The sequence below is a fragment of the Cupressus sempervirens genome, chromosome 7, assembly GCF_028749045.1.
Source record: "Cupressus sempervirens isolate cs-2001-9-10 chromosome 7, ASM2874904v1, whole genome shotgun sequence".
Taxonomy (NCBI): Eukaryota; Viridiplantae; Streptophyta; class Pinopsida; order Cupressales; family Cupressaceae; genus Cupressus; species Cupressus sempervirens.
This window is the reverse complement of record NC_143124.1, coordinates 623,346,366-623,362,873: the sequence shown is the minus strand read 5'-3', so window position 1 is coordinate 623,362,873 and position 16,508 is coordinate 623,346,366.

Here is a 16,508-nt window from a genome sequence, read left to right as displayed (position 1 = left end):
CTCGAGTGAACTTGGAAGACACTGACTCTAAACTTGATTATCTCTGGAACACTCGACAAACACTAGAAACTATCTTTATCACCCAAGTGAGCTCAAGAACCACTGATTGGTAAAGACTTGACATTTTATTTAATGTCAAAAATGATATACAACTAAAAAATTGTTATAAACAATCTCCCTCTTTGGCATTGATGATAACACAACATGTCATAATACAATGAAATTTTAGAGAAAAATAAATGTAAAGATAATATCCTTAGTTTCATTCTGATTCTCATCCACGAGAATTCCCTCTATCAGTGTGAACTCCGTCTATCATCAATCTCTTATTGCAATGACTACAATATCAAACTCTCCCTCTTTCAAGTTCATTCTTCCTCTTTGACATCTTTGACATATATAAAGAATATCTCTGATATATGATAGAAAACTCTCCTTATTATACATACAACTTCGCTGATGTATGATAGAACTCTCACACTTTGACATCTCATGCCAAAGATAACATTCAATGAAATTCCATGTACCTAATGTACTGATTCATATGCAATCTTCCCTTTACAATACTACATCAACTTGATTGATCTTCAACATGCTTGGTTTATGTATCAATAAAATATCATTAGTGATCTTTAGATAGGGGAATGACCCCTAGCTTATCTCTTAGATACAAAAATTTATGCATAGGTAATAGCTTGGTGAATATGTCTACAATATGTTCTTTTTTATTCACATATTTTAATCTTACCTCCTCATCTTGCACCAATTCTCTTAAGAAATGATACTTAATTGCAATGTGCTTGGTTTTTGTATGCATCACAGGATTCTTGGAAATGTTAATTTTGTTGGTGTTATCACAAAAAATAACAACTGGATCCTTGATCTCTTCCTTCATACTTGTCAATAGTTGTTTGAACCAAAAAATATTTGAACAATTGATTGTTGCAACAACATATTCTACTTCTGCTATAGACTAAGAGATTTAGTTATGGTCCTTGCTTGTCCAAGATACTAGCATCTTTCCAAAAAAGAATGCTCCACCACTAGCACTCTTTCTATCATCAATGATTCCTACCCAATCAACATCAGTGAATGCTTTCAATTCAAAGTTTCCTCCTTTCTTATACCATAAAACCATAATCTTTAGTACCTTTTAGATAGCTCATGATTCTTTTAATTTCTGTCATATTTTTTATAGGATTAATAAAGAATCTTGCCACCATTCCAACTGTTAATACTATATTAGATCTTGTATGCACCACATACTGAAGTTTTCCAATCATTGATCTGTATGTAGTCAGATCTAATTCTTTTGAATCATCATCTTTGGAAAGCTTATGCTCAATAGACATAGGTGTTCCAACTGGTCTAGAATCCTCCATTCTAAACTTTTTTAGTATCTCCTTGATGTATTTTGATTGAGTAATATAGATGCCATCCTTTTTCTATTGAATCTACAAGCCAAAAAATAATTTGATATTTCAAAGAATTTCCATCTCAAATTCCTTACTAATTTCCTTAGAAAAAGATTTGTGCAAATCATCATTTCTAGTAAATAATGTATCATCCACAAAGATTTCTAGCAACACAACCTTTTTATCTGGTCCTTCTTTGATGTATAGGATATTATTGTCATTAGTTATTTGAAAACCAATATTTATGAGATACTTGTGCAATATCTCATACTAGGCTCTAGGGACTTGTTTGAGACCATACAAAGCTTTGTGTAGTTTGCAAACCATGTCCCTTTTGCTAGGATCAACAAAACCTTATGGTTGCTCAATGTGGACTTCCTCTTCTAAGATTCCATTCATGAATGTTGATTTCACATCCATTTGATATACTTTGAATCTTTTGTGTGCTACACATGTAAAGAGTGTTCTAACACCTTCTAGTCTAGCAACAAGAGAAAATTTTTCTCCATAGTCAATACCTTCCTCTTGAGCATAGTCTTTGCAAACTAGCTTTGCCTTGTTTCTTGAAACTTCTCCATTCTCATTCAACTTATTTCTAAATACCAATTTTGTGCCAATTACATTCTTATCCTTGGGTCTAGGAAAAAGAGTTCAAGTCTTCTTCATTTCTATCTAATCAATTTTTTTATTCATTACTTCAATCCAAATTTCATTCTCTAATGCATCTTTTACTGTTCTAGGTTCAAATTTAGTAAGCAAACATGTAGCTTTTAATTTGTTCCTTGTCATTGTACCAACTACCTAATCTCCAACAATTTTTTTAGGTGTATAATGCCTTCTGACATATCCAACAAGTTAGTCTCCTTCTTTTTGAAATCACTAGGTTAACCATGATCTTTTGTATCATGCTCAGGTCCCACTATCTGTGACTTAGGTCCCTTAGGCTATGAATCAGTTTCCTCTTGTTGAAACTCAAGTTCTTCTGACTATGACTCAAGTCCTTCTAATGACTTGGGTTGTACTTACTACAAATCAAGTTGAACTAGAGATTTTTGGGACTCAAGTGGTGAAGGTTGTTGATTTCCACACACATTAGCTTTGATTCTTTCACTATATTTTGCAATGTTCTCGTCTTATATTATCCTCATTTGATCAAATTGACCTTTGAGGCTTTCTACCTTAACTCTCCTCACATTATCATCTCCTCTATAGATGGATTTTAGCTTCATCCACATCTCATGAGTAGTATCACAATCTTTGACTTCATCAAATTTAGCATAGTTGAGAGTTGAAGCAATACCAATCATCATAATGTTATGATTCTTCTTTTATATGATTTCTTCAATAGTCATAGTTCTAGTAGGTGCCACATACTTGGTGTCTAGGTACTTTAGGCCCGAGTCTTTGGTGGTTTCCAAATGCAATCTCATGAGTTCTTGCCATGACTTGAAGTTATCTATGTTCAACTTAGGGATCTCCCTTTTGTAAGACATCCTGATCTTATACTTAGGTCCTTGAAACCTTTTTTGGAAGCACCAAACACTCTAATATCAATTTTTGGAAATATAAAAAGAGTAACTAAGAGGGGAGGGGTGAATTAGTTACCACAAAAAATAAATCCTAGATCCCTTATATGTTAATACATATCAAAACTAAACTTTGCTGAAACTGAAAATACTGTTGTAACTTGGTTAGCACTGAATCGATCGGCAATCACTAAGAATCTTTGTTACTTGAAAATTATTGAAATAAATTCTTCTTAAGGTGTTTAATATTATTAACCACAATTAACTTAGTTGTAGAAACATAAAGTTAATAACATGAACACATATGACACTAGGATGTAACATGGAAACCCAATTTGGGAAAAACCACCAATTGCAATTAGTTACTATTTTTCAATCTTTTGAAGTGAGCCTTGTTGGGAGCCAACTTTGTTAAAGGTTACAAAACATACTATTAGGTGTGACCCTATTAAAGTATTTAATCACCCTATTAGGAGTGGCCTTGTTAGAGCTCTTTAGACACTTCAATCTAGAAATGCCACCTTGTTAGAGGGTTTGGAAAATATATGTTAAGATAACTCTATTAGGAGATTTGATACACTGCTACAATTATTAGAGAGTAACAATGATATGATCTAATTTTTTATGCAATTGTATTAGTAATTTTAGATCCTTGTTCTAGATTGAATAATTGATCATCCTTGATAAGATAAAACTTTGTAGCTCAGTCAACTCAGGATACTCTTCTATTGTTCCAATTCGCTTCCTTGATTTATCTTTTCAATCCCACACATCTCTCTTTCAATCCCACAACTTGACCTTATATCTTTTGCCTACTCAAGTTAGCTTAAATACACTAAAAAATATTCAATATTTATCCCTTAAGTCATCTATACTTAATAGATAAATTCATCAAACTAAATATGTTGATTCAATAAAATCCTTCATTAGCCAACCCAACTTGGTCAATACTAACTCAGAAAAGAATTTTTCAAAACTTTCTTTGTTAACCATGCAAAATTGATTAATTCTACATCCTAAACTAAATTTCCTTTGGTAACCAAGTAAATCTTTTTAACACTTGCTCCATGCTAACTTCTCTTTGGTATTTGAGTGAACTCGATAGACACCATTCCTGCAAATTTCCTTTAGTGCCCGAGTGAACTCAATAGACAATGAATCTGAACTTGATTATCTCTAGAGCACTCAACAAACACTAGCAACTATCTTAATCACCCAAGTGAGCTTGGTAGACACTGACTAGTAAAGACTTGATATTTTGTGTTATATCAAAGACAATATACAATTGAACAATTATTTTCAACAATGATGTCATGAAAGTGTATAGACCAGAAGAGTGGATATGTCAAGAGGCTTCTAAGAACCATGTTTTCCTCTTTATAGTGATCAAGAGTAAGGGGTTTAATGGATAATATAGAATTTTAAATCTCATTATGGAGGCTAGAAGTGAATGATTTGGGATAAGAGGATCATGATAGGGAAGCTCATGGATAAGATAGCCAATACTCAAGGATAACCCAACTCATAGGGAGATCTTTCCACTTGAGCCTTATCCTCTTAAGGACCTGCACAAGGTCTTATATTTTCTTTTCTAGGGTTATTTATATCACCCTAAACTGGAGGAATTCTCACTCTAATTCCTCTTTTCCTAAATACATCTCTACCAAGTAGACACTCCAACTAGTTCACTCTCCTCCTTAGGACTCAAATCACTAAGTGACTACTCAACACACCATGGCCATGTTTCTCACAAACTTGGATGGAAAGGCTTCCAAAGTAAAAATTCAAATAGGTTTTATGTTAATTTATCCATGCCCTTCATGTTTTTGTTACCAATATCTTGAAACCCTTGGAAATAGGGATAGTAGCCTTCTAAGTCAAATTATACCTCCTAATTGAGTTTTTGATCGATATTCGAGAAACTTGCCAAATAAGGCCCCAAAAGAATCACCATTCCTAATAACTTGTTAAGAGGCTTCAAATATATTTAAGGTCTTAGGGTTTCAAAGTGTCCTCACAAATCCTTCCTAGAAACAGGCCCAAATTTAAGGGTTTTAAGCTTATTTTTGTTGGATAGAATTCAAAAGAGTTAGACACCTCACAAATGGTTTCAATGTTCCTTCTCCCATTTTACACTATTTCTTTATAAATAGATCTACACCTCCAAGATCTTGGATTATTCATGTCAATCCATTAAACCTTCCATCCTTTCTTTACAACTTCCAAGACTCTTACTTGAGTGCACCTTGGCTCGCCTAGGGTTTGGTGTTAAAAATAAAAAACTTGAAAACTATGACCTCAAACTCCATATGTAGAAAGTATATACAATATACTAGTATATTCAAAGAGGCTATACAAATATCACCATTGGAATTAATGAACTAGGGCCATTTCAAGTCTTCCAACTCTATATTGACCAGTGAATTATTCATAGAGGAAATATTTTTATTACATCTATCAAAAAAAAAATCTAACGTTATAATGCACACAAGGTAAGTATATTCAAGGCTATATATAACCATGAAAATAAATATCTCAATTCAATCCATTATCATGTGAATTCTCAAGTTACAAAGTGACTATAACAAATTAACATATAAAAATTGATTGTTTGATTATGAAAAATGATATGTACAAGTTGAAAAACTTGGTCTCAGACCTTAGATGGTATTAAATAACTTCATATCCCATGCCTCAACTATTAGAATTAACCCATAACCACTTCTCATCTTTTTTTCTCAATCTTGTCAATTGTTGTCACAGAAACATTACAAAGTTGCAATGTGTTAGATTACAGTAAAAGTAAGTTTTAAAGGGACCAAAAAACCTTTACAACAAGAATAAAGATAAACCATTAAAGTACTACTAGGTTTCACAAGGACTTGAAACCTAAAGTTTAAAAACATCCAAATTGGGTTTTATAGGGACTTGAAACCAAGAGTTTAAACCAAACTTAACAACCAGGTTTTACATGGGCCTGAAACCTATAGTTTTAAACAACCGAGAAAGCAAAAAAGAAAAAACCAACAAAACCACCCCAATTAGAAACTAGGATGCCCCATCCATAGCCTACACCTAAAATAGCTCCTTGATGATGTTTGCCACCTCTTTACCTACTTCTGCAATACTTTGGATGATATCAACAGACGAAGGAATAGGAGCCCCTAGAGCTCGAGCCACCTTTTTCCTTGTGCTCTACCTTGTTCTCTTCCTTGGCCCACCAGGACTCCCCACTCCAACATTTTTAGGTGACATGATTTCTTCATTACTTTTCTTTCCTAGGCTAGCCACCACTATGCAAAGGCTAGAAGTAACCTATTCCATTTTGAGGCCACTCTCCTTATTTAGGTGACAAAGTTGTTGTTCATACTCTTTTAGCTTTTCAGGAATGTTGTTGATATGTACTTCCAATTGAGTAATATTAACCCATTTGGCATCCAAATCTCTTTGCATAATCTCCATTTTATTTTTGAGAGTCATTACTTCATTATACATCCATGAGTCACCCTGAAGAGAAGTCTTCGCCTTGAGCTTAGCAGTGTAAAGAAAGGAGAGCTAGCATCATTCTTCCCATCGTCCACATTCTTGGGCTCAGAGGAAGTAATATTATTAATCTAGCTATCAATATTTATATCCATATTCTTTATCCTTTCCTCATTTTCCCTTTACTCTAGCTATTATCCTTACCAATACGGTCTTTTTCTTCACTCTCCTTACCCTTTTCCTCCTCCAATTTCTCCTCACTAACATTATGTGAAGGGTGATGACTCATTTTTTCCTCCTCCTCCCCATGGGTTTCTGACCTCATATTTCTATCATGACTTCCCTCAACATTATCTTTGCTAGTAGACACCCCTTTACTCCCAGAGTAGCCATTTAGGTTAGAGCTAAAATCCCCCATTTCTATTTTCTCATCATTGTCTGTATCCATCTTCTCATTGTTGTCCAAATTCTTAGACTCCATTATTTGCTCAACATGTTTCTTATTCGTTTCCTATTTTGCAACCTTTTTGTTCAGACTTTCCCCTTCTTCAACCTTAATTCTCTTAGGGTGAGTCTCACTACTAGTCCCTTTCCTTTTCTCATTGACCAGAGAGGGCTTTATAGCCTCACTTTTACAATTATTTTCAATAAGTAAAATTAATCCTACATGCAACACAAAATGAGACTCTTTTTTCTATGTGCATAAAGGCTAAGAAGTAGAAAGCATTTTAGAAAAAATGGGAAGGAAATCCTATCTTTATGCCTAAAATGATTTAGGAAAACAAAGTGAAATTTATGGACCCTTTGAGCCCTACCATCAAGAATAAAGTACTCATAGATACAAGATAACACATCTTTCTAGATCACTTTAATTTGTTTCAGTTTGTAGAAATCCCCATTTTTCTCCAAATTCTTCTCTTCAGCTTTTGTCTTTTGAAATTTCTTGAAGGCCACATTGGAGATGCTAGTTTCCTTACTAAATTTTAACCCTTCTTTTGGGAGCCCTGTGACTTTGGCAATAAAATCTTTAGTCAAATTCACCATGACCCCATAAAGTTAACCTGTCTTCAAACCAATTTTTTAAGAAAGCTTCTATAATATGGGGCTTATAATCATGGAGATGCTCTAGATAGGTTGTCGGATTACCTTTTTGCAAAATTTTCCAAATAGAAGCCTTGGCCTTCCAAGCTTTGAAATTGCTTAGTTCTTGCTTCCTTGGTTCCCTGCCCATCTCGAAAACTTAAAAATCTCTATAGGAAACTAGAGAAGCACAACCCAAAGAAAGAAGTAATGAATTGAAAATTATCGAGGAGCTAATAACTATACTTACGTACCAAGTGCAAATCATAATTATGTTTTGGCACTTCCTTGGGAATCTCAATTTGTTCTCTGTAAACCCACCACTCTTTTTCATAAATTTTTTGATCTTAGAAATTTTTTCCTTCTCTCACGTGTCCTATCATTATTAACTATCATCGTCAATTCTACACTCTTTCTTAGATCAGCATGCCACCTCAACTTTTTTTCCTCATAAACAACTTGGTTGGCAATCCAGTTAGCTACATGATTTTCATCTCTAAAAATATGGGAAAATATAACATTGTCAAATTGATTCATGAAATTTTTGATTTCCGTTATACTAGTTTCAATAGACCAAGTGATTGGACTCTTGTTATTGAGCATATTAATGATATTTAGAAAATCTCCTTCCATCCAAAGGTTCCAATAACTAATTTCCACAACTAGCCTCATAGTATATAGTGCTGTCATTGCCTTAGCTTTATGGCTAGTTGAGATCCCAATAGGAATATCAATAGCATCAACAATTCTACAAGTGTGGTCCCTAAACACCCCCCCATAACCATCTTTTCCAGGATTACCTTTAGCAGCACCATCAAAGTTTTCTTTGATCCATCCCATAGGTGAAGACTTCCATTTGAAATTTTATCTTTGATCATCTATCTTATTTTTAAAGAATTTAGCCTGTATAGGACTATTGATTTGGAATTCATTATTTAATTTTCTGTTAGAGTTGAAGATTTCCTTGATAGTTTTGATTATGTTATGACCAAGAACCCACTCAAACATTTCTTTGTCTCTAAATATTCTATTACTTCTTTCTTTTCAAATTCCCCACCAAAGATGGGGTAGGGTAATTCTCCACAAAAAACTAGTATTACCCTCCTCAGATAGACAAGTCCAACTCTAGAAGCATTGATCAATTTTGTTGTGTTGAACCCAATCTAAATTCCAATAGTTTAGGATATAAATCCACACTTTTTGACTGTAACTACAATTTAAGAAGATATGATTACTATCTTCATTGTCCTCTTTACACAAGTTGCATGTGTTAACCACATTGATTCCTCTTTTTTGTAAATTATGCAAAGTTAGAATTTTGTTTTGAAGCAAGATCCAGAAAAAAATATTAATTTTTGGAGTGAGACCTTTTATCTAGGATTTTGTCCACAAAGGTTGAGGACCTTTTTCCTTAGTTCTAAAAATAGAGGAGACTTTAAAACAACCACTTGCATCAGCACCCCATATCAATTTATCTTCAATATGAGGATAAAAGCTGAAGGTATTCAATATTAACTGAGTATTATGAAAATCATGATTATATTCAACTAGATCAACCCATTTGTTATTAATCCAATAGTGTTCCACAAGAGTACCAAACATTTGTTTACATCTATCAATTTGAGCTCTATCCTCAAAATCCTCAATTAAAGGATGATCCATAATCCAAGCATCATCCTAGAACCTGATCTTATACCCATTACCCACTTTCCAAGAACAACCTTTTATTAAAATGTTTTTAGCTCCTTGTGTAGCTCCCTAGATAGTAGAAGGAGATAAAACATTAGGATAAGAAAAAAAATCAGATAAATAAGGAGCATTATAGAGGTATTTATGTTTCCAAACAGTACTCCATTCCTTATCATCAACTCTCCAACCCTACTTAGCAAGAAGAGCTTTATGCATACTTCTTACTGACCTGATTCCTAGACCACCATCCATTTTTGGCTTAAAAATTTGTTCCAAAGCAATTAATGCCATTCTCTTCCTCTCCTTAGAACTAGACCAAAGAAAATTCCTTTGAATTTTTTCAATAGAATCAACATATTTGGCTAGAATCTTGAAGAGACTCAAGGCATAAGTAGGAATACTTTGGAGAGAAGCCTTGAGGAGAGTAATTTTACTAGCTTGACTCAAAAGATTACCCTTCCAACCTACCAATTTCTTGTTAATTTTTTTAACAAGATCATCCCAAAAATTTTCCAAAGCATTAGGCCCAAAAGGAAGGCCTAGATAAATACAAGGGAAAGAACCTATGGAACACCCAAGAATTTTAGCAATTTTACTTTGTTTAGAAATAGGAGTATTGATAAAATAAAAAGAGCTCTTATTCTAATTAATCAATTGACTAGAAGTAGAGGAATAGAGATTGAGGGATTTTTAAAGATTCATAGCTTCCCTTATCTCAACTTTACCTAGAAAAATAGTATCATCAACAAATTTCTTGCGGGAACAAATAAGAGGATGAGATGAAGGCTACAAATCTTTGATTTCCCCTAGAGAAACCAATTTCCCAATAAATCTGCCCAAATATTCAACCATTATAGTGAAAATGATAGGAGATAAAGGATCTCCCTGTCTCAACTCCCTAGAAGGTTTAAAGAACTCTAAGGAACAACCATTAACCAAGACAAAAATTGAAGTAGTGGAAATCATCTATAAGATAATCTTCACTACATTAGTGCTAAAACCAAAAGCCAACAAAATCTTCTGAAGAAAGGCCCATTCAACTCTATCATAAGCTTTAGCAATATCAGCTTTCATAATAAAGCCCTGATTATTAGAGAGAGATAAAGAATAAATATTCTCATGCACATTTATCATAGAATTAAGGATTCATCTGCCAAGAATAGATCCATTTTATTGTTCAGATATAAGTAACGGTAGTAGCAACAATAGCCTTGAGGTGAGGACTTTTGAAATGATCTTATAAAATGAGTTGCATAAACTGACAGGCTTGAATTCATCCAGAGAGTCAACCCTAATTTTTTTGGGAACAAGGCATAGGAAAGTAGAGTTAATTTCCTTCAACATTCTTTTGGCCCCAAAAAATTCTTTAGCAACATCACACACATCTTTCCCAACCAGTTTCCATTCTTTCTGGAAAAAGAACATAGGAAAACCATCTGACCCTAGAGATTTATCCCCTCCTAAGGAACACACAACCTTATAAATTTCCTCTTCCCTAGGAATATAACACAACATTCTATTTTTCTCTTTAGTAACCAAAGAGGGAATAACATCTAATAGCTTAACCCGATGAGTCATCAAGAAGAAAAAAGGAGATCACCTCCTTTGAGATATCCTTTTCCTTAGTAATCTTCATGTTACCTTTCTTAAGATTTGATATACAAGTTTTAGCTCTATGTTTCAGGGTAGATAAATGAAAGAATTTGGTATTTTTGTCACCTTCATTCAGCCAAATAGATCTAGATTTTTGTCTCCAATAAGTTTCTTCTTTAGTTACAATATCATGATACTCCATTATTTTCTCATTTTCATCCGTCACTAAGTCCAAAGTATACCCTTCCCTCCAAATCCTTTCTTGGATTAATTGCAACTCCTCTTTGATAATAGATTTGTTATAAAAAATATTACCAAAACATCTCTTATTCCATATTTCAACTTTCTTTTTAACATGTGTGAGTTTAGAAGCCACTTGAAAGAGAGCTATACCATCAATGTTAATGTTCCACCATTCAACCAACCAGTTTTCAAACTATGGGTACTGCAACCACATTTTTTCAAATCTAAAAGGAACTTTTTTTCTGATATAGATATTTTCAGTAGTGAAGATTAGAGGAAAGTGGTATGAACTAATCTTTTGAATCACTTTAAGATTATACACAAAGTCTTCAGTCTAGTCTAGAGAGATAAGAACCCTATCTAGTCGAGCTTGGATGCATTAATCACCTATCCTTTTGTTACGCCAAGTGAAATCAATACCTTGTAGATCTAGATCCATTAAGCCTTCCTTGTTAATAAAATCCATGAAATCTATCCTTCCATCCAACTAACTAGCATTTCCCCCTTTTTTAATGCCCATAAAGAGGAACGTTAAAATCCCCCCCAAAAAATCCATCTTCCATAGTAATATTTACTATCTATGTTAGAAAGAGTATCCCACACCTTTTTCTAGCATTCTTGATGTTAGGTGCATACACATTGACAATATACCACTCATTATTCTAGTCAATATTTTTAATTTTAATCACCATGGAATGTTTGTTAGAATTTAACAAGGTACCAACAAACAAAGATCTCTTCCACAAAATCATTGTCCCCCCTAAAGCTCCTTCTAAACTACTACCCATTATATAGTAATTATTAAAGGACTCGATATTGTCAGCCTTCTCTTTATCCATTTTGGTTCTCGGAGAAATAAAATATCTAGTTTGTGTTCCCTAAATTTTTTTTGAACAATATCTAGTTTATAAATACTATTCAATTCCCCAATATTCCAAGTGATAATATTCATCATAATTTTTTAGGGGTAAAATCTAGAATAGTTGCTTGTTTCCCATCAACAATATTCTATAAACTTTCACTTTCTCTAGTTTTTTTTGAAGTTTTCCTTCTAGGTTTCCTTGAAGTACCTACATTTGGCTTCAATTTTGCAAACAACTCCAATTTTTTTGCTTCAAGTCTCCACTCCTTTTGGAGTAGTATTACCTTTCTTCTCTATTTTTTCCTTTGAGTTTGTTTCTGTTTAGGTTCCTTCCTTTTAGATTTCCCATCCACTTCTTTAGATTCTGATCCCTCCTCAAAGGATATAATCTCTTTACACAAGATAGACTCAAGGGACTGGATAACAATCAAATTTTCCTCTAATGCCAGAGATCTAATCCTTTTCTCAAGAATCTCACCTTCCTCTATCTTTTCTACTTCTTCTAGATCTTCCCATTCTAAATCACTATTCTAATAGATTACTAACTGATTCATAGGATCTTCAATTTTTTCTTTACTCTGCACAGGAGAAGTCAAAGCTAGATCTATCTACAATCTTGACTCTTGATTTTCAATGATATTATTGTCCTTAGTCTTCTTCTCAGGTATAACTTTGGGTTTCCATACCTTTTTTTGGATCTTAACTTCTTTCTTTTTCTCTCCATTAGCAACCTTTGGTTGATTCTTATTTTTGTAAGGGCAATTTTTCACCCAGTGTCCCTATTTTTTACAAACAAAACAAGTATTTGGAAGATCTTCAAAGATTATCTCTTGCATCCTTTTCCCAAGTTTTGAAATCAATTCTACCTTCTCAAGAAGCTTCTTTAAGTGTGCAAATTTCACACATATTCTTGCACATTGGAGTTTAGATTTTGAAGCCGTGACATTGTCAACTGCAACAAGTTCACCAAAAGAACCAGTGATACCCTTGAAAATATCTTCATGCCAAAACTCCAAGGGTAAACCAGGAAGTCTAACCCATACCAGGGTAGTTAGGAAGAAGGTATTAGAAAGATCTATGTTTGGCCCCCATTTTTTATATAGTAAGAGCACTATTACCAAATAACCAAGGTCCATCAAAAAACACCATATTCAAATCTTCCTTACAGTTAAAGACAAAGGAGAAGAAACCATTCATCATAGGCGCTATGTCAACTTGGCCACCAATAACCCATTTTATTTTGATCATGTTTCTCAATGCATCAATATCAAGCCTAGTCCCCATAAATTTCCCAACTAAAGTAAAATCCATAGTAGAGACATAGAAATCAACAATCAAATCTAGAATAAAGATTTGGAACTCACTTTTTTCCCAGTAGGATTTTGAAGTGACCGGTGGGAAGGATGATTTACCTCTAGGTTTTCTCCTAAACAATGAAGACCACTTCCTTTGATTATCTAGAACTTTCTCCTTCAATAGGTCCTTTTTCCTAGAAGCATTTGTATTCTCTTCCACATTCTCTAAAAGAATTTCTTGCTCAATGTCCCTTTTGAGCATGTGAGTGACAGACAAGGGAACATAAAGGTTATTCCTAATCTGATAGCTTGTGGAACAAGAACCCAATTCACCTACATAACTTGTTGAGATCCCCACATTTCATTTCTCTATCCCTCCAAGATCAATCCCTACTACTAAGTTTCCTCCTACCAGATTCCCACCTAATAGAGCTCCGACCATTTCAAAACTATAAAACCTAAGTATGTTAATACAAAGTTGCAATGTTGTCATTGATAAATTTTGCAATAATTACATTCTGATCACATTGCACTTGATATTTTATCCAAATCAGTGTAGTTTGAATTTATTAGCATATATAAGGATACACTTATACATCATTTTAAACATTTTAGGTCCATTTGAACTATTGACCCAATTTGACTCCTAGTTGACAACTTATTTACATACCTTAACAACTACTAATGTACACCTTAAAATTGATTTCATAAATATTCAAATAGATTATAGGACTCATTTTAAGTCCTTATTCATTATTGGTTTTGATAAAACCACTTACAAACCCAAATTTGATTATGGTTTAGCCTGTCACCCTAGGTGCTCCTACACCATTAACATCAAGATCATAGGTAAAAAAAGGGAAAAATGGATGATGGAAGAATTATGCATGATATCTATTCACTAGGTTTTTAGCATGGTATTTTCCCAAGGCACCATAAGAAGTGGTTTTCACCATAGGATAAACTTATTTCTCTTTATTTTTTCTACCATGGCACCTGTTCCTACATTTTCATAAAGGTGCTTTTCTATTGTTCTTTTTTTCTTATTCTTTTTAAGATTTTATATAGAATGGATATATAGATGCTAAAAATGGTTCACATCTATTGCTTGATCACATTTTCATACTAACATGTCTCATTTTCTCATTTCACTAATTTTAATCTTTTTGATAATTTGATTATCATTCAAACATATTACGAAAATATTGTTCATCATTCACACCTTTCTTTTTAATAAACTACATATCATTTTAGAATCGGTTCCTATTTTATTCAAACATTTTGGAATTGACTCTAAATAATTTCAACATCATTGTAATCTCATCTAGTCGATACATGTCAAGAATCCCTAATCAATCAACATTTATCCAGTCTTAGGCATTATCATGTCCCTCATTACCTTGTCAATCTATCAAACCTATCAAATCCAACCTTAGTACTGCCATGTCCCTCGATGCTAGGTTGATCTTATTGGAATAAGCATATGAGAAACAAGATACTAAGGGTGGGGGGGTGAATGAGGATCTTAAACTTTTATCTTCAAAATCAATTTACTTCATTCATACCTAATTCATCTCACAGATTTATCATTAAAACTAAAATGCTGAAACATAAATGAAATACATTACGTTCATGGAAACTTCAACACATAACAAATGATTTGGTTACCTAGAAGCACTTCAAGATGAAGGTAAAATTGAGGTGGGGATGAAACTCGTTGCAATAATAAAGTTAACCTATTAGGGTTACAATGTTTTCTCATAAAATATGATCTGCCCTATGAGAGGTGTGCCCTGTTAAAAGATTAAGAGACTATTAGGTCTCACCTTGTTAAAGGATTTTACACTTACAATAAATTAAGGACTCTGTTAGGAGGTTTACATAGGCATGTTAGGACCACTCTGTTAAGAGATTCACCCTATCTCAATTAATAATAACTAATTTAGTACTTGACCCTTAGTATGATCTACAAGCTGATTTTGGGTCTCCTCCTTGATGTATCACTAATATGATTCTCCTAATATGATAACTTTATTTAGTCCTTCATTGCTCTGATTGCTATCTACCTTATTTGTCTCTGAAACTTCATGTTCACTCCTTCACATGTGCATACATTCCTTATGCATCTCAACTTCTCTGTATATCAATTCTAGGGTTAGAATCCTCCTTAAATAGATGTTTTATGAAGGTTATAGATCTTGATCGATGATTTACATTTCATTATCTTTTATCATTTACAACACTTTTACTGATTGGTTGAATCATTTACCTAGGGATCATCACCTTCTGCAATGATGCATGATCAACATCTTAACTAGCTCTTCAAATATTAAATATCTTACAAAATTTATCCAAAATGGTTTACATATGAGTGTGTGCCATTACAAATTCTTATATCAAAACTAAACTTTTTGACACTTGAGTGTTCTAACGCGCGGTCATGTATAAACCTTCATGTTGTTACTTAACTTCTATATAACTATTTTCTTGGCACTTTATAACTTATCAATATGTTCAGTCTTCATTATATTGCTTTCCTTATACTATATTTCTTGGTCACTATTGAATACTCAATCTGTATTGAATGCTCGATAATCACTATCTAGCTTGGTATAAGTATCATATGCTCGACCTTTACTAGATAACTCGATTGCAGTGATGACCTTGTAATCTTTCCTTATAAATGACTAAGTGTTTGGACACTAATTGAAAAAATATGGTTAGAGATCAAAAATCTCCCCTCTTGACATTAGTGGCAAAAACACTTTGTCATGAAATCATTTTGTTAAAAAATGAGTACTCCCCCTGAGACCATAATGATATTTGATCTTTGATCTTCATATTGAATCTCCTTGTCTTATTTGTTCATATCCTCATATCTCTTCATTCGCATCATAATCATTTTCATTCCCCCTTTATATTCATTCCCCCTTATTTTTGTCACTGATGGAACTTGGGGCTATTGGGGTTAATTGATACTTGTCAAAAAATTGTTGATGACTTGCCACAATATGGGCATAGCCTTTATTCCATCTCTTCTGTACCTATTCCAAAATTTGAAATTGAATTTCTAGATTGGTAGCTAGATCAATGAATCCTGTAATGCTTGAAAAATTTGTCTCCTTCAAAATATATCTAGCAATAGAGATTACCTTTTGAATTATCTCTAAATGTGGAAATAATTGAAGTTGAATCAATGCCAACTTGTACCTTATCTCTATATCTCTAGCCATGAGCTTGGCTAACCTTTTTTGACTAAATGTCTTTTCACTATAAGAGGATGAACTTGAACTTGTGTTCTTGCCCAATGTGATAACATTTT